We start from the raw sequence: 18,318 nt of genomic DNA on the forward strand, positions 1-18,318 counted from the left end.
TTACAGTGCATGTGTGTATATGTGTGTATAGAGGGGCAATATCTTACCACTTATTTGAAACAAAAGCCTGGATGACCATTATCAGCCAGAATGTTCACCACATGTCATTTGTGCTCAAGAGGGAAGAATACAGACAATTGGGTGGATCGTTGTCAGCTGTGAGACACGAGAGCCTGACATTTCATCTTTAGAGCTGTACGGCACATACTTAACACATCACTGCACAGATCCAATGGTTCCCACTTCTTCCTTACTGGCCCACCAACACAGCACAAGCATATGCACCCGAAAACTCACTTTGCTTAACAGTGAAACATTATGCAGTGGTGTATTTTTAGCCACTGCTTATGACAAATATGCTCCAAGGAGAAAAATAATTTATTTAGAGGTTTCCCCCTCCCATCAGACTGAAGGGGAATGTTAACCCCTCTGGTACTCTAGCATTTATCCCTCAGAAGTGAATAAACCTATATTTCAGAATTGTTGTGAATACCTGGAGAGTTGCATTACACCTAATATATTAACTATTAATAGATTAATTGAGTTTATATCAACCTTTCTCCTTGCTCTTGAAAAATCAAAGAGGCATTAAATCTGAACTGCCGTGCTCAAGGATTGCATTTAAATGGTCTTGCTATACGTGCTCTTATATTGTGAATGAATTGGATGTCATTAAATCTACTGAGAGACTGAACACTGAGACGCTTTAATGAAAACGCTCGGCCGCAACAAATTATTGGTTGTGTATAATCTACATATTACGGTACCCGTGCTACGATGTTGTTTCTGTCTATTTCAAATATTACGGTAAACGTGTATGTTCTGAGGGATTGTCGGCTGTGTTTGTTAAACCAAAGGACAGCGATGTAAATACTTGAACCACAAAGCTGTCACAGACTTGCAATAAACGAGGGGAAACTGGCCAGAATCGGGAGAGTATGATTTAAGCATTTTGGTAAGAGTTTTTTCTTATCTTTGAAATGCGAATGCGGTTGCTTGCGTTTTGGGGTTCTGACAGTTTCAAAAGAAGATATAAGTGTGTTGGGAAGGCTACCACTGACTTGCGTGTGTTTTTGCAGCCACTTAAAAATTCGTTACCTGTTCAGCCTTTGTTCCTCTTTCATTGTTGAAGATTAAATATTTGTAAATATGCATGCAAGGAAATAAAAGATAAAAGTTGAAATTTTGAAACTAACTTGTAGCTGATGTTATTTGGTGGAAACTGTTCGATTTGATCTTTATAAAACATACCTGTCTCTTGTACACATTTTGATAGCAGGATTCTTCATATGTGATTTAAGGTACGACTTATTGTCATTGGATAAATAGAAAGAATTCTGATTTCAGAATAAAACATTATAGAAGTATGGCTATGTGTTACATCCTGGAACTGTCACGAGTTATTTAGTTGCGAGTAAACAAGAAATAGGCTTGTTACACGCGGTTAATGATTTGCCTGTTCTGGTGAAATAATAAATGGATTGTTACTGAATTAAGGCGTAAAATGCAGTCTCTTGGACTCTGTGTATCGTATTATACTGAACCCATTCGGTAACGTGTTGACGATTTATAAGCAATTGAGAGACGCATTCGGCACTTGCGGTCTATGTTCTGTCTCGTCTAGAAGGCGATTTGGATCTAATCAAAGCTGAATTTCATTCAAAACTGCTGATTTCTTAAAAGTATACCAGTACACACTACGATAGCCTCTTTTGTTTGATTAGTGCTCTTACTTGTTGAATTATAAATACAACGACACAAACGTGTCGATGGTGGTGTTAATGCCTGTACACGCTGCTGAATAACTATTTGTTAATTCAGTCTGATGTAATATGCAATAAAGTAATCGGGGGGCAAAGTCAACTAACCAGAAATACAGTACTTTCCACGTAATAGTGTGCGTGTGCATGTGCATGCAATGAAATATCAGCATTTGTGCATAAAGCTTAAATACAGAAATGCTTTTAATAGTTTATACTTTAGATGCAGTTAAACTCAAAAGCAATTTTTTTGGTTTTGTTGGTGACTGAGTGGAAAAATCATGCATAATCTTTAGCAGGGAGCTGTTTTGCTGGGTCTTGTGAAAGTATGGTGATCACACTGAGCAGTCTGACTGGCAAACTTCTGTGCTCTGTGTGAGCAATAGATGTCCTCTCATTTCCTCCTGAGAATATGATTCAGTCATTTGAAGTGAATACGCTGCTCTTTGATTGTCAACCTTAATAGAAATACAGTGTGACTGGTTGAACTTTTAATTTCAGTGCATTTCATAAACTGTAATTTTTAAATGCACAATATTATATGGGTGTTTTTCTGAACCGCCACATGGTTTAATCTCCTTTTCACTGAGCATCCCAATTGTGCACCAGCACAAAACATTGCTGAAAACATTGCTCCTTTGAACAGCAAATTCTCCAAAACGGGCCAGTTTCATCGTTGTTCACTGGCTGAGAATATTGTTGGCAGAAGGACACGCTCACACTACATAGCACCGATTAAGTACTGGTACCAGAAAGAATGTGTTTTCCCTGCAGATTATGTGCGAGACTGTGAGGAAATTTGCCCAGTTAAGGAAGCACTCCATGTTCTCAGCCATTTTCATCACGAACCATATTCTTGTGTTATGCCCACTGTTACCAGCCCACTCCCTCTGTTTATTGTGCGCATTTCACTGTAATTAGTCCTTGGTTCCAAGCTTATTTCAATGTTATTTGAACATTTTCATATATATATTTTTATTTAATATATATATATTTTTTACATTTCTTCTCTCATTTTGTACTCTGTGCTCCTCTGTTTTAAATGGCCATTGGTGCTGTTATGAGAGAAAAAAAAAATCGTTAGCTTAACGTATTTAAGATAATGTAGGACTATTTATTTAGTATATGGGTAAACAGAAGTGGAGCTTAACTTCAGAAGTTTTCTGGGAAAATGTCAGCAGGTATTAATAACATTTTGTACCTGGGCATAACAAAGACATAAGTCCATATACCTCGCATGGATGCTTTTTCAATATGTATGCGTGTTCAATACGTATGCCTAACCAAACACCTCTCTTTTGTTTTCTCTTTGAACCATCCTTGCTGTAGCTCCTTATTAGGAACCAAGCGGTCCAATGAATCGCTGAGCTGGTCTGTGTCATGAGCCGTAATGCGTGCTGATGGCTGAGATGCCCACAGTGTAAACCAATGGCGTTCCTGTCCTCTGCACAAAGATTTGAGTGACGTGATCCCTGTCTGAGCAGGAGATTATGTGTGTGGATCAGACACTGGGCCCCCCGTGAATGCCAGTGTGGTGGTCCTTTCTGCCAGCGGGATGGCTCTCGGCCAATCGGTGACAAATCTTAAAAGCAGGTACTGAGTAGACCTGGGCCTGAAGAGTTCTCAAAAAGACAGGGCGGGCAGTGTTCCAGAATGTTGCGTGCAGCTCATTGCCGGCAACACGTTTTTCACTGAAACTGTGTCGGATCAGTAATGTGTAATAGCATGGCCTTGTAACCTCCGCCTAATTACTGTCTCTGTTTTCTGGTCCTCCTCAGTCACACGAGGATAACGGAGTGAGTGATTGAAATAGCCATCACAATGAAAAAGTGGGGCAGTTTAAGAAATTCATTAAGCGCTGTCAACTGGACACAGGCTGTGAAATCCATGCTGGACAGTGTCATTACATCTTATCTTTCATAGATGTTACGATCTGTTGTGAATTTTTCTGCCAGCTGAAAGGGCACTAGTCTGTAACTTGTTTGTATAATTGTGTGACCCCTGTAATCGCACTGGCTGCTGTGTCAGTTGCTATAATTACTCTAATGTTTGGGCAGTGAAACTCCCCCACAGTCAGTTTGAAGGGTAATTCCGAACCTTGTAATCAGGAATCAATGTGGCATGTATAAGCCGGCTTGCGCGTGTGTGTTGGTCCTCAAAAAGTCAAAGAAAAGGGAAGATTGGTAGGGTCAGATTTCCCTGTTACCATGGTGACCAGCAAGGGTGTCTGACCAAGGTGGTTGCAGAAAATCGCTGGACCTGGCTAGGAGGTGATTAAGTTCTCCGGTCCTCTCTCCGCATACAGTTGCAGCGTTATCAGAGGCTGAGCCACCTCCCCTTCTCGCCTCCTCTCATGGGATCTCTTAAAGAGCGCCCTGAAATATGATCAGCATTTGACCATACATTGTACATTTCATGCACCGTGTTGAACCTGAAATAACAGAGGAAAGCCAATAAGCAATCGAAAATGAATCTAGTGGAAAGTTTTGTCAAACATAACAAGTGCTGTGCTCTCTTAGTGCATAACAAGTCAATAGTCCTCACAAGGTTGATTTGGATGTGCTTGTAACACACAGCTAAACACTTTGTTATAGTGGTACTGTAGGTGGAAAAAATTAGAACAGCATTGATGTCAAAACCACCCCAGAAGGGACTCACATCCTCTCATTCTGAGCACTGTTGACAAGTGGAGGTAGTACAGAGATGAGCCAGTAATGGTGTAATTGCAGTTAAAGCACCCTCAGGTTGATTTTAATTGCCAGATTCTGGTGTAATTTGCAGGGCACACCCACAGCCAGTAATGCACTTTGCACTTTAATTTCCCTCAGTGGCACTCGAGGGGGGAGCGGGGACTGGATTTTAATGGGGGGGGGGGTGTGATATAAAACGCTCTGTTTCTCGGAGCGAGAGCGGGGCAGAGGGGAGGGCCTTTCTGGGCCCGGTGCTCCAGCGGCGGGCGTTCCGTTTGACCTGCCGCGGCGCTGACGGCTTCCCACCCCAAGCGACACATTCCTTGACATCCGCGCGGCGATGACTCACAAAGTGCTTCTGTGGGTTTCAGCGAAAAAGGCAAATGTCACCGCGCGCGCCTTCGGTGCCAACACAAACAGAGGCGGCGCGTTCCCCCTACGGCGCCCCTCGCCGGGCCTGGAAATGAGGCTTCGGATGAACAACAAACAGAAACAGGCAGCCATCTTCCGAGCAGCGGTGCAAGCGGCGTTACCACGGCGCCGCGTGTTCCTGTAAATGGGCTCGTGTGGGAGGATGCACCGGTGGCGAAAGACGGCTTCCTGCCCCCTGAGGAGCTGGGGGCTGCGTGGAGATGGGAGGGACACACACCAAGAATGTGGAAACGGAGGGTGGCCCGCTTTCTGTTAACAATCTAAAGCGGTCCAGCTGTATTTTAACAACAACACCTTGTCACAGAAATGTCCCCCCCACACACACGCGCACACACATTCAGTTTCATGTATGCACATAACATACAAAATATGTAGGTTTGATTTTTAAGTCTCAAATGTTGGATGCGCTATTGATGTCTGTCAGCATGACAGCCCTTGAGGGGGTGATGGGTTGTTTCTCTCTGCTCCTCACACAAGTCTCTTCTGGTTGTCTCAGGGGTGCAGTTTGTGACAAGGACCGACACGGTAAAATGAGTGTGGGAATTGCGTGGCTGCCTATTTTGGTGGCCCGGGGGGTGGTCGTTTTGATTTCTCTCCTGGGACACATTTCGGAGGAGGGAGTATTGCCTGGGAGGGGGGAAGGTCCTTTACTTCCTCTTGCTGGTATACTGTGGGCAGCAGGTCAGCCCGCTGCATCCTGCTTTTTCATTCAGCAGTTATTTGAAAACTTCTGCAGCAATACAGTGAGGCTTCCCCACAACACTTTTCCAATGTGTTCTTTAAAGGACTCAGTTGTTTTTCTGTGGAAAAATGATCACTGGTTTACCTTACAGTCGTCATTTATGTATATCTAGCTGGAGCTTGATTTTTTAGCAACTTTAAAGTTACCTGGAAAAAGTAAAGCAATTGAAAATGATTCTCAGGAAGTGTTTATTTGGAGTTTTCACATGTTTTTTTCAGCTATGGATGTTGCCTGGGTTTTAATTTTTCATAAGGCTCTCTAATCACTTTTTCTCTTTTTTTGCTAGTTTGCATTACTGTTCACAAATAGCTCCCAAATCTCGACTCATAGTGTAATGAGATTGGAAAATGATTGTTCACAAAGTTACAATAACTTTTTATTACACCACTGCTGGAGGTCTGATCCGAGACATCCAAGCATTTAAGAGAGATTTGTACAAGTGAAAACTACCCATTGGTGGAATTTCTCCTACTGCGCTAGTTATGCACCTGGTATCTATAATTCAAAATGCAATTCAAACATGCAATCTGAGGACATGTTTCAACGTCCTTGGTATCGAAACCATTATCTGACTGCAAATAGCTACTTCAGAAAGGGTACAGTGCCATATGATCCGACAAAATTAGCAAAAACATTCAGCTTTCAATTCACTGAGGAAACCTTTCTGCAAGCTGGATGAACGAATACCTTCCATCCTGCTGCTATCGGATGCAAATATGCTGATCCTAGAACGTGAAGATTCACAATTAATGTTGAACTTTCATGTTGTCTCAACCCATGTATCATCTCTTCAGTCCGGTGTGATGTGCAATACTGGTTCCCGCTTTATGTAAAGAGCTACTCGGAAAGTACCCAAATGTTTTAGACATTATTGACCCTGTGCTGCTTAAAAGTACATTTAGGTGAAATAGCGGAACTAACTTAAGCTGTTGGTAAACGTGGTCAGGAGTCATCCTCTGGCAGAGATGTAACTCAGTGAGACAGGACGTCTCTTTTTTCCTGTTATTTTTGAGGGAATACCAGAACACAAGATTTTATTTTAGTTCTGCAGATTTTTTTTATCTTTCGGATTGCTGTAGCTCTCCAAATTGTGTTTCTGCCACAATATTTATGTCAGTTAAAATAAATTCACGTCACATGTAAGATAAAGTTTGCCACTCTTTCAAAGTTATGCAAAATAAGTATGTAATGAGTTGGCCAGTAATTTCTGCTTAAGTAATGTGTGAATTGGTCTTGCTTAACAAAGAAGTTTTGAATTTGGAAAGTTTCAGTATGTGTCAGCACATAAGGATGCGGCGATGTTTACCAAGCTGTCTCGCTCAGAGGGTTTGAAACTGAGAGCATAACTGTTACCTCAACTGTTCTGCCTTTTCTACAGAGCCATCTGTCTGTTTCTTGTTTTAGTGATAATACTTCCTTTGTTTGTGGTGGTAGGTGTCTGTGGATGGTCAGGTAAACTCTTGTGGTCTTGCTTGCCACAGCTCATCGTGTTGCTTCTTTCAAGACTGTTCCCAGTCATTTTTGTAAGTCTGGGTCGTGAAACTGATGAGGAATGCATTTTTTGTTGCTGTTGTTGTTATTGAAAATTTTACGGCTTGCCAGAAATTTATTCACAACTCATAGGTTGGTCACAAGAGCAAACGTTGTAGCTTGGAAGCAGGTGACTCACTGCAGGGTCTGTGCCATTAGTCTGATGTTCCCATCAGCTTTCATGCTCCGTGTTTCAACAGTAATTGCGAAAACCTCATTGGAAACTCCTAACAGCTATTATTGGGGCAGAAATTATGCAACAGTAATGGCAATAATGTCCAATATTGTGGTGATTACTAATGATAAGGTTTTTCAAATTTTCAAAAGAAGTGCCTTTTCGCATTTATTGCATTTCATGCTTAATTAGTTGTACCAATTTGTATCGAATTGCAAAGCATCAAATAAAATCATAGGGAATCATTATCATTTAGGATAAAAGGAAACATGCTACTTTGTGTAATGTCTAAAACCAGCTCCTCTTTAGCAGTAAGAGTATTTAAGTGCAGACTAAAATTCACTCTATTTCACCCTCTGATCTCATTCACATATCTGGTGTGTACATAGGCATCTTTTCATATTAAAAGGAGAAAAATGTGTATTTTATCACTCACAGTCTTACATAATTTACATAATTTACAATTACCACTTGCATATGTGTTTTCCCACATTCCCTCTGTTTATGGATTTGCTTATTGAGAGTCCAACTGGACAAAAGAATTCTAAAAAAATCTATTTAATCTGCCCTTTGGTTGTACATCTTCTATTTTTGTCATGCTATTGCCCATGAATTAATGTATGCAGTATATTTCATCGCTGTTAAATAAAAGGATCCCACCTTTAGTGGAAAGACTGCTTCCGTAGCATGGCATGTTTTGCTGAAGTGGACATGGCAGAATTTCTCTGCAATTCTTTTAATCGCTGTCTACATTGCAGCAAGCCCCATGCTGTGTTTCGGGCCGAGCGAAAAGGCAGAGCTGAAATGTGGCATGAAGCCCCCCGCTGGACTCTGATGTTGGGGCGCAAATTGGACATTCGAGGTTCCACCCATGTCGGGCCAGAGATAAGCGCGTCCCTGAAACGTCCAGAGATTTTCTGCCATCTGTTTTCATTGGCTGGAATTTGGAAGAGGGGAGGGGGGCTGGGTGGGGAGAGCGGTGGGGGGGGGGGGGGGGGGGGGTGGGGGGGGGGGGCGGTGTGAGAAACCACTGCCCTCCCTCTGCCCTTCTCGGAAGCTGAATTTCCTGGTATCCCGCCGGCCGCTTGAGTGGAAGGTGCTTTTCTGCAGCTCCTTGTGAATTTCATTTTCTCAGGCTTCCAGGGGTCAGCAGGTCGGCGGTGTGCGATATACTCCGGGCTCAGAGCGAACGCTGCAAAGATGGCCTCCTGTTTACTTCTGGTGTGATTCTGAAGATCGCTTTTTTAGAAATTACCTCTGTTGCCTTGATTGAGTATCTGCACGCTTGATATGCCCTGAAGACATAGAGGTATTATTATTATTGATTTGCCTCACAGACTGCATTATTAATGCAATTTCACGGACAGTTGCCAACGAGTGGCCGAGGTGGGCACATTCTGAAAATAATTGAAGTGCAAACTAACCTGTAACAGGACTTTCGGCGGATTTGGAAAGGTAACAGTGCAAGAGATAGGGGAGCAATGAATAATCGACGTAGTCGACTAAAATTGATGATCAAATTAGTTGCCAACGAATTTAATTGTCGATTAGTTGGTGACGTGTTTTTTGTGCTGACTCGGAATGCTCAGACATGTAGCCTAAGCTACGTTGCTTTACTAGAGTGAACAACAGAAATGGCAACACCTTCACGACCAAAGACTTCAAAAGTGTGGCAGCATTTCACTCTTAACTCTTTCTCACATAACTTATTTTTATGCTACGCTGCACCTGTGTTACGTTACATGGTTCGTTATGTTTTCATTAGCGTTATTAAGCTTCACATAGTTTTCAGTTAGTAATCGTTGACCAGCATCGTTGCACTGCCCTCATTAAATTAGTCCTAGTAACCATTCATTAAAAGACGTACTTTTGAATGAAGTTCTCATCTTTGTTGTCTCTATTGTTAGTTAGCATATTCCTAAAACAACTTCAAGCTAAATTTAAAAGCCGATAGATAAACAAGAGCCATTCAGTAATTGTGCGATTCATAATCCGAATAGTTGATTATTCGTTTCAATAATCGATAGATTATTCGACTATCAAAATGGCCGTTAGCTGCAGCCCTAGCAAGAGACTGCACAAAATGGGAGCGGGAAACAGTAGTGTTGCTTGTGTGTACAGTAGCATTCCAAGTTTTTGCCAAAAGCAGCCAGTGACTCATGGCTGACCCCTCGGTGGCCTGACCTATTGATGGTCCATCTTGATGATTCATAGCCACAAAATCAGAAACTTGATTATCTTAACCATTCGCTGCTGGCATATCCGTCCATCTTTGCCGGGGTTAAAACGAGTTACCCCTTCGTCCCAGACGAAGCAATTTGCGTCTGTCTCCTGTCAAAATGTATGGAGATCTCTGTGGCATAACATGCAGTCTTATGTAACGTCTCTCCGTGATGTAATCTGTGTTTATTTGGACTGTAGGGAGAAAGGGCAGTGAGTGCACTAGGTTTCTGAAGAATGAGACAACAAGAGGGAAGGGAGGGATGACCACACAGAACGCTCAGATGTCTTTGTGTTTCAGAGGTGTTAGGAGCTTCAGATAGGCTGCAGAAACTGAACTGTGGTGAGAGTCCTTTGAACGCTGTTGTGATGGATTGCAGTTGGTCAAAATATGGTCCCGCAGAAATGTGCACCACAACGTTTAAACATTGAATGAGTTGGGATATAATACCAGTATTGTCTAATGATACCAGTACGATCTAACCACAAACAACAACGGTATAGCCTACTGTGCGAAGGACTCCCAATCATTGTTGGTGACAGAGATCAGACATCAGACTCAACCCCCTGGGTGTGAGCTTTTGGGCCCAGCCTTTGGTCAGAACAAGTGCCTTAACTGGCTGACCCGCTCTCAGTTGACTTTGAGAAAATGCATGGTTTCGCATTCTGCTGTGATGCATTTAACCTTATTTTCTCCTTATTAGTTTTAATTCCAAGCGAAATGGGAAATGAGAGTTGGCTTCCCAGCCTCCAGATTACAGCACTGTGTATGCAGCCAGCATGTCATTTACTTTTTTCTTCCCTTCCTGAAGCTTGATTACACTGAACCAAATTAGAGCTGCATTACAAAGCCTGAGTTTTGTCATTTTAGTTTCGTATTGGAAAACATTGTAATGTCAACAGCCCAAATTAGATTGAGGGTGTGTGATTACTGAGAACTTGGACAAAAAGGAAGACGCTTATGATGATTGATCTGATGGTTGGGTGATCAGACACCTGCACGCACCATACGCAAATCCAGATGAGGGTGTTTCAGTCTCATTGCGGATGGCATCGATATCATCTTATTACTGCGAGGACATGATGGAACACAAATTACACAGCCAGATGTGGAGGGACAGCGATGGGGTTCATGCTTGTTGTGTGCTTGTTATGTCAGATGAAGCTGTTGGACTAACTGGAGGTAATAGAATTAAAGGCAGTTGAAGAGAGCAGAGTTAAACCCACACAGCTGCAGTGGCTTTCCTCAGAGTTGTCAGCAGTCTCATTTGTCATGGTGTTGTGATCCCAGGTGTGCAGGTGTTTTACATGCATACATGTTTGTGCTTGCCTTTACCTGTCAGCTTTTCATGACAGTCTTTACGATTGCCAGTGATTAGCTGACGTGTTCAAGTCAGTGATTGGTGGCCACACTGTTGAAGGTGGGGAGTGCTGGTTTTCTTCCAGTCCCATCCCATGCCACTTGGACACTGAGACTGGCTGTCAAGGTAGCTGTGAGCAGGATTTTGATAAGGACCTTTTTCAGCTGTTGAATTCATGGAATCTCTGCCCCTAGGGCAGTTGTAGCCCCCTCTCACCTGTGTGTTGAGCTCTCTCCTGTGTGTTGAGTTCCTGTGTGTTGAGCTGTCTCAGCTCCTGCACTCTAATTGTCTTCTCTCTCTTTTTCAGTTTTCCACAGGTTGCTACTGCCCAGGAAACAGGACTGCCGGACTGATCGGAGAACCAGCGATTGGGGTCAGGATTTAGATGTGGACCCCAACATCTGGATTCACAAATACACTTATCTAAGTACGTATTTAAAATGATTTTGTTTCTTTTAACTGGCAAGCATTACTTCAGATGTCTGTTTCAGTGAACAGTGGCTAAGTAGATTGTGGGCATTGTAAATCACTATTTTCTATGGTAGAAGTATGTTCTCGTGTGTGATAGACTTTGACAGCATTAATAGTGCCTTATGGTAAGGGAGTGATTGATAGGAGTAAAGCTTTGGTATACATGCTCACAGCAGCACTTTGAGTGTGTCAAACAGCTCTGGATAAACTGTCAGACGTTCCCACATGTTCTGTCCTCATAACGGGGGCACAGTCTCTCTGTGTGGTTGCTCACGACACCCGCTGCAGCGCAGCAGCCGACAAATAGAGCTGTGTTCAGAAGGCTTACTCATTTTTGCCGGAGTGTTAGCAAATCAGCGGTGTTGATGAGGGTGATGGAGTGCGTGACCCGTAAGAGAGGGTTATGTGACCTGCAGAGCCAGCGGAGATGGAGATTTGACCGTCTAACCTGAGACGGACCTATAAGGGGCAGCGTCAGTAGGTCTCCTCCAGAAAAACATCTGTTGAACCAGGGCTGTGCGATGCAGTAACTGTCACCGGGCTGCAGTCTTATAAACCAGTAAACCAGCTCCCCTGCAGGATGAGTAGCAGACCTCAGAGTGAAAGGCCCTTCCATCACTCACAATGTACGTAAAAATCTCATCCATTATCCATAACTCAACCACTGCTCAACAACCCCTACTGATGTAGCGATGTCACAGAGTGTGCCGATTATACTATCAAGTGTCTAATTAAGAGGCTCTGAACTTAGTACTTTTTTTTTTTAGGAAAATGAGATTTCATTCCAAGCTTGTTATGTAGACATTAGGCTTCATTTGATGCTTTTGCAGAATGATAAGGTTATTACAAACATCCACTGCCAGCTCTGCTCATCTTGTATGCGTGTGAGTATGCATTCATTTGGCATAGTTTTGGTTCACATTTTGTGTTGATGGTCTGGAAGAATGACACAAATAATTTGTATTTTCCTCACAGTTAATAGGGTAAGTTATCGTATGTGTGTGAGTGAGTCATTTTTTGTGATTCATACCCCAATGCTCTCAGTTTTATTTCGCAGTGATGTTGTACTACGGGTCACTATTGGACATTAATTCCACTCAATCAGTGGTGGCAGATTTTTCTTGTTTTTGGTGGAAGGCACACTGCTGACATTCCCAGGGAGGGTCCCATAGTGCTCCTTCCGGGAGTCTCCAGCTTCTTTTTTCTGTTCCATGAGAGTGGATGAGACCTGTATTGATAATGCTGTAAGATGAGATGGCTCCTTCTTCTGTGATAATGCAGGCCTGATTGAGTCTGGATTGACTGACTTCGCTTCTGTGGTTACACTGCACGGCGTGTCCTCTTTCACTCTGCTCCAGGCATCGCAGGTTTTGCGTGGATATGATCTGTAGGTTTATGTGGGCTTTGTACTTGTGTTCTAGTGGAGGCTCAGGGCTTTTTTTGCTTATGGACCAGCATCTTGGAGTGCTGGTAGAGGGTGGAGCCTGTAGTTTGAAACATTCCACACTTTCTCTTGGGTACTGAAAGGTCAGTTCCAGTCATGCTGAATTCTACTGTTCTAGTGCTGCTTTGTGCTTTCAACCATCATTTCATTCTTACCTCTTCCACATTAGGCACATCTGTGTCTGTCAGTCTGTCCGAGCAAGATGTCTAATACTGTTATAGATGGATTTGAAGTGATTGCCGAAGAATAAAAGAACCAATCTGATGTACAGATTGCTTTGAAATATGGTGAGTGTGATGGAGGTACTGTATGTATTATACCTCCATAAAGTTCCACGAGTTGCAGTTGTTTTTTTTTTTTTTTGTGCCACTGTTGCAATATTTAATAGCAGTCAGTTCAACACATGTGCCCCCATTGTTAATACTGGATCGTCCTTTTCTTGTACATTCAGGTCTGTTTCTTTACAGTCTGACTTCATTTAGCTCGGAAGCCCCACTCATACCATTATTTTTATGCTTCTTCCTCCCCAACCCCCAGGCTAAAGGAAGAAAAAAACAACAGAGAGACAGCTGCCCTCTGTACTCACTCTGCAGTGCTAACTGCTAGCACGTTCTACTGCGCTCTTCTGCATAAGTTCTCTCTTTCAGTTGGGCGATGCTCATGCACAGGGAGTCTATTGTACCCTCTTTCCTGCCCATCTGAAAAGGGAAGACACAATCTGCAGTTAGAGTCCTACTACTAGGCATCACCATAATGCGGCCAGACTCTTTTCCGTGACATGTCTTAATATGAGTGTTCATAGTCTGGTGTTTTCGAATGTTATTTCAAGAGAGTGAGGCCGGTGAGAAGGTGCCATGATGTGCCTTCTGTTGCTGGAAAGAAGTGCTTAACATGCACACATCAACTGCTATTGTCTCCAGACAGAGAAAGGAAGAGCATAAACAGTAACTTCCCTTGCAAAAACATGCAGAATGGATACTGTTCAGCTGTCTTCTGAAACCTGCCGTGGAGCTGTTTTGCAAGCCATTTAATAGAGATGACATCAGTGAACACTTTGATTGGAATGGATGGAAATACTGCACTCTGTGTAGTACACATGCGAAGAGGTTTCTACAAGGAGCATTTCCTTGCCTCTCCAACAACAGAAGTGCTTTTAAGTTTGGAGAGAAGGAGTGTTTCATGTGGTTACCTGCACAGTGCTGGCTATCCGTGTGTGAGTATATGTGTACGTGCTTTTGTGTGTGTGTGTGTGTGTGTGTATGTTTGTGCACGTCTGTGCATGTGTAGCGTCTGTGTTTGCAGACACACACACGTATGCAACATGTATGACCATGCCTGGTCCGTGTGTATGTGCTGGCTGTGTGAAGCCAGTCTCCTCAGAGGTTAAGAGCTCTCTGATGATGGAGTGGAAATGAAAAGTGCATTTGCGCTGCCTGTTGGCTCCTGAGTGCGGCATGAACAGAGGGGTAGTCATTGGCATTCCCAGGCAATGCAGCTCTGCTATCATCACTCTGCCGAGCTCCCCAATCACATCGCTGCGCATTCAGCTGAGAGAAGTTACACAATCTCCTCAGGGGACTGGAGTGTATCATCCTGGCCTCTTCACTGTCTGCGGATCTTCAGTTTCCTCTGAAATGCATAATGATACATGCATCCTGTCCACATTAAACAAAATGGCACCAAGGATTATCCAAAACATTTCAGTATTCACTTAGATATTGCCATTTAATATACACCGTACATAGTTATGTCAAATCACATGTATACATTATGATAGGGATTTAGTTGTCCAAATATGGTCAATAAATTAATTTAAAAAATACAGAGAACATGCTTGGTTGGACATACTGAGCACAGAAAATTTTTGTTAATCCAACCAGTTTCATTTGGTTAATTTTTGCAGGAGAGTAATTCTAATTAGCCTTTAAGGTTGCTAATGTACTTGACCAAATATTATGTTGCATGATTTGTTCTGTGAATCATTCAAAATATATGCAGATGAGGCCAGATATATGCAGATGTATGCAGATGCATGCTTACAACTTGGCTACCTGCTTAATAACACAGTTTAAGCACTCAGCATCTTCTGAATAATCCCATAGATCAGAACCAATTATGAACAATGACAGCTGTACAATAGGCAGACTCCAACCCCCTTGATTAAGGTGGAGGCGCATATTACCACCGCATTTAAACTCGACACGCTCATCCAGTTCTGAGGTCCTTTTCCCAGTGAGGCTGGTGTTGTCTGCAGTGTCGTTACATACATTTTCAAGATGGCTCATGACTACAATAAACTGTTAGGAATTGAGCAACGGGATTTGACAAGGCTTTGGGAGATGTCAAGGAAATTACAGTTTCCTGTTGTTATAAAAAAACAATCCGTGGGGGAAGGGGAGTTTCCTACATAATCTATCAAGTTCCTTTAAACCTTAGACATTTAGTTGGTGTGTTTTTGCTGCGAAAACTCCACGAGGGGCTTCTATAACTGTTTCTAAACAAGTGCTTATGGTGAATAAAATTTTCCTGGCAAGTAAATATTTTAAGTGCCATCCATAACACCCTGCACAAAGTGTTACAGGCCTGTTAAAGCTGTGTTTCGTTCAGCGTTTGTATGAAATCAGTGTTGCTTTTTTTTTAAAGCACAAGGCTGAGATGGTATTTTCTTTGGTACATTGTTTTCCTTCTAGAGTCTGGCATAGACGCTTGCTGTTCTCAGTAGGAGAGACAGCATACACTCGCTGTTCTCAGTAAAAGAAAAATATTCTGTTTGCGGTATGCAGACTCTGGGAGAGTATGACAAAAGGGATGTTATCTGTGCTGCAAATAAGTGTTTCAAACAAGCTGTTCATCATCACTGTCACCATAAATGGTGTGACTGCTGAAAAAATTAAGTTAAAAATTAATTTGCAGCTGCAGCGCAATGGAATATAAAAGACATGAAACCATGGTCTTAAGTATAGACAATATACGCATTTCAGTAATATACACTTTTGTATATTTAAGTATATACATTTAAATAGCTGGGAACTAGTGCTGAACACAGCATGGTGATTTTTATCACCTCTGTTATCATTTCTAGTGTGCACCATGACCTCACAATCTACAGGAGAACTGCACACAATTTAGGGAAGGCATAATGAGCATAGGGAAGAAGGCACTGGGTGTGCATATTCCACATAATTTTGTTTACATTTATCACCTCTCCACAGTGGCTAAACTGCAGATAACTGGAAGAATCACAAGTCCAATGCAGAGAGGTAACCTTACAGTCAGGGGAAAAGGTGCATCCCCATGCCATTGAAGCAAGTCTCTCTCTCTCCCGCCTCCTTGTAGAAAAACCATTATACTGTCTGGAATACCTATTATTGGGGCTTGTTTTTAGGCACCGTATTTAAACTAGTTATCCTGGATTCAGATGCTGCACATTAGTCATGTTTTTGCGATCGAAGGAGAGCCTGTGTTGGAGGTGAGGTCCAGTTTGCGTGCGCTACAACCATGTAAATTTGCTTTGCTTAGGTATTACCTTGGGCTTGCAGCACCAACACACCATAAATGAGATGCAAACCAACTGCGCATAGACCACAATTGCAAGAGGCGGGTAGCCTTTAAGTCAAAATCAGATCGATTTTCCTTGACATGGATTAGGGCACAAAGAAGAGATTCTGTTGCGTTTCCAAATCTCCCGAGTCGCCGGGCTGCGCGGACCTGCTCTGCCACACAAGCTCTCCTTCCTCACGCCGTAATTAGCCTTGAGGGGGGGGGGCTTAATCAGATCTGCGGTACAAGCTGCAGAGCTATGAAGGCTTTCATAATTCGGCCTTCTGTAAAGCCGGGGGGGCCGCAGTCACGCGCCGCGCACCTCTCAACGACGCAACAGCATCGCGGCTGTTTTGTCAACTCGCCTGCCTCCCTGATGCCATCTGAGGCCACAGTCTCCCAAAAAAACCTGTCTTTCGAGAACGGTTTTGTTGTGTTATTAAACACTGTTTTGCTGCACTGCTGGGCTCAGAGGCCTGCAGGGGCGCTGGAAAAGGGGAAGCCCGCGTAAACTCAGCGCGTTCGCTGAAACGCGTTCGCTGAAACGGGGTCCAGAACACGGGCGGCAAGAGCTGCAGGATTGTTTCAGAGCGCGGCGCTCCCGCCCCCGCGCTCATCGCCTGTCAGATCCCAACAGAAAGCGATTCATTATTTTTTCAGCGCCCTGCATTGAAATGTTCCGGTGCACACTAATTGAAATCATATAGACCTTGTTAAATATTGAAAGGGACCAGCAAGGGAAAATAAAACCCTTATTTGTTTTTTTAAATCATTTTTTTTTGCTGGTTAATCTCTTTTTTTCCCCCCCCAAATGCAAGTTATCTTTTTTTGGATCAAAGCGATGACTCACACACTGGTTTCCAAAAGTTTTGTGTCATATTTTAAGAATTTTTTTTTTTTCCCTTGCCGAAGGGGTATTTCATACCTTGAAACATCGGCGGCAACAATCTTCTGACTTTTGTTTTTTAGATTAGTTAGTTTGAGGCTGTGCAAGTCTCTCTGTGCCTCCCCAAGCAACATTTGTTGTTCTGCCCTATTGCGAGTCTAATTCTTTGATGTTTAAATAATGTAACGGCACTTAAACCGTGCCTGGGATCTTTTCTAAAAAAATGTGAAGAACTCCATCTTTAGCTAATTACATATTCCTCTGTTTATTAGGTGGCAAGTCATCTTCCAAATGTACTATCGACTTGCTGTTTTTAATCAGTCTCACAAGGTAGCAGAGCACCCTCAATGTTTGTTGTGTTGAAGGATTTTAATACAGAAGGAGCTGGAGTTTTATTTTGTTGGGAGTAAAATTGTCAGTGGCTCCAGTGGCTGGCCGGGGTAGTGAAGCAAACACCATAACTCACATTATCATAATTGCCTTTCAGTGATAACATACATCATAAATCAATGAATGACTGCAACAAGGTAATAACTTTCAATTAGTAATGCAGTTATTTCGTACGTTAATGGTTAGCTGTTATGTTGGTTGTTCTAAAATGCTTTGCATTACCTAAAAAGTTATCTCTCCATCTCTTGAAAAAAATGACTTTTAGCTGATAAGCATTTCTGGGAGGCCATGCTGATGTCAGTTCAGGGCATGCACTGTCATAGGGATGTTGCCTACAAGAGAGCAAAGGAGAAGCAGGAGGCAATGCAAGCATGTGGATTTTCAGCTGACATGTTGTACAATCATTTACGCATAGTGTGCTCTGTATAGACATTTATGTGTTCTCAACACCGAAAGGAATGATCACCATGTAGAACTGAAAAACTGTCATTTGTTTGCAAGGATTGTATTCCTTCCTGTCTGCTGTTATCACTCCAGGATTAATTGGTTGCCACATTATGCTGTTTCTTGTGGATTTCTGTACATAAGGGGAAGGCTGCATATATCGGTCATTAGACAGCACTCTGGTATGTCTGGCAAACATAGCATATCAGAATCTAGAAGTACATACGCATGCA

General features: G+C 42.7%; 1 protein-coding gene across 1 annotated transcript in view; it reads left to right on the forward strand.

Annotated features, from left to right (window-relative positions):
• Nucleotides 1-829: 829 nt before the first annotated feature.
• Nucleotides 830-18,318, forward strand: part of LOC118788430 (tumor protein p53-inducible protein 11-like) — a 49,975-nt gene continuing 32,486 nt past the window's right edge. Inside the window, exons 1-2 of the mRNA XM_036544424.1 lie at nt 830-955; nt 11,218-11,337. The gene's annotated coding sequence lies outside the window, so the exon portion shown is untranslated. The remainder of the gene's footprint in view (nt 956-11,217; nt 11,338-18,318) is intronic.

The sequence above is a fragment of the Megalops cyprinoides genome, chromosome 13 (assembly GCF_013368585.1).
Source record: "Megalops cyprinoides isolate fMegCyp1 chromosome 13, fMegCyp1.pri, whole genome shotgun sequence".
Taxonomy (NCBI): domain Eukaryota; kingdom Metazoa; phylum Chordata; class Actinopteri; order Elopiformes; family Megalopidae; genus Megalops; species Megalops cyprinoides.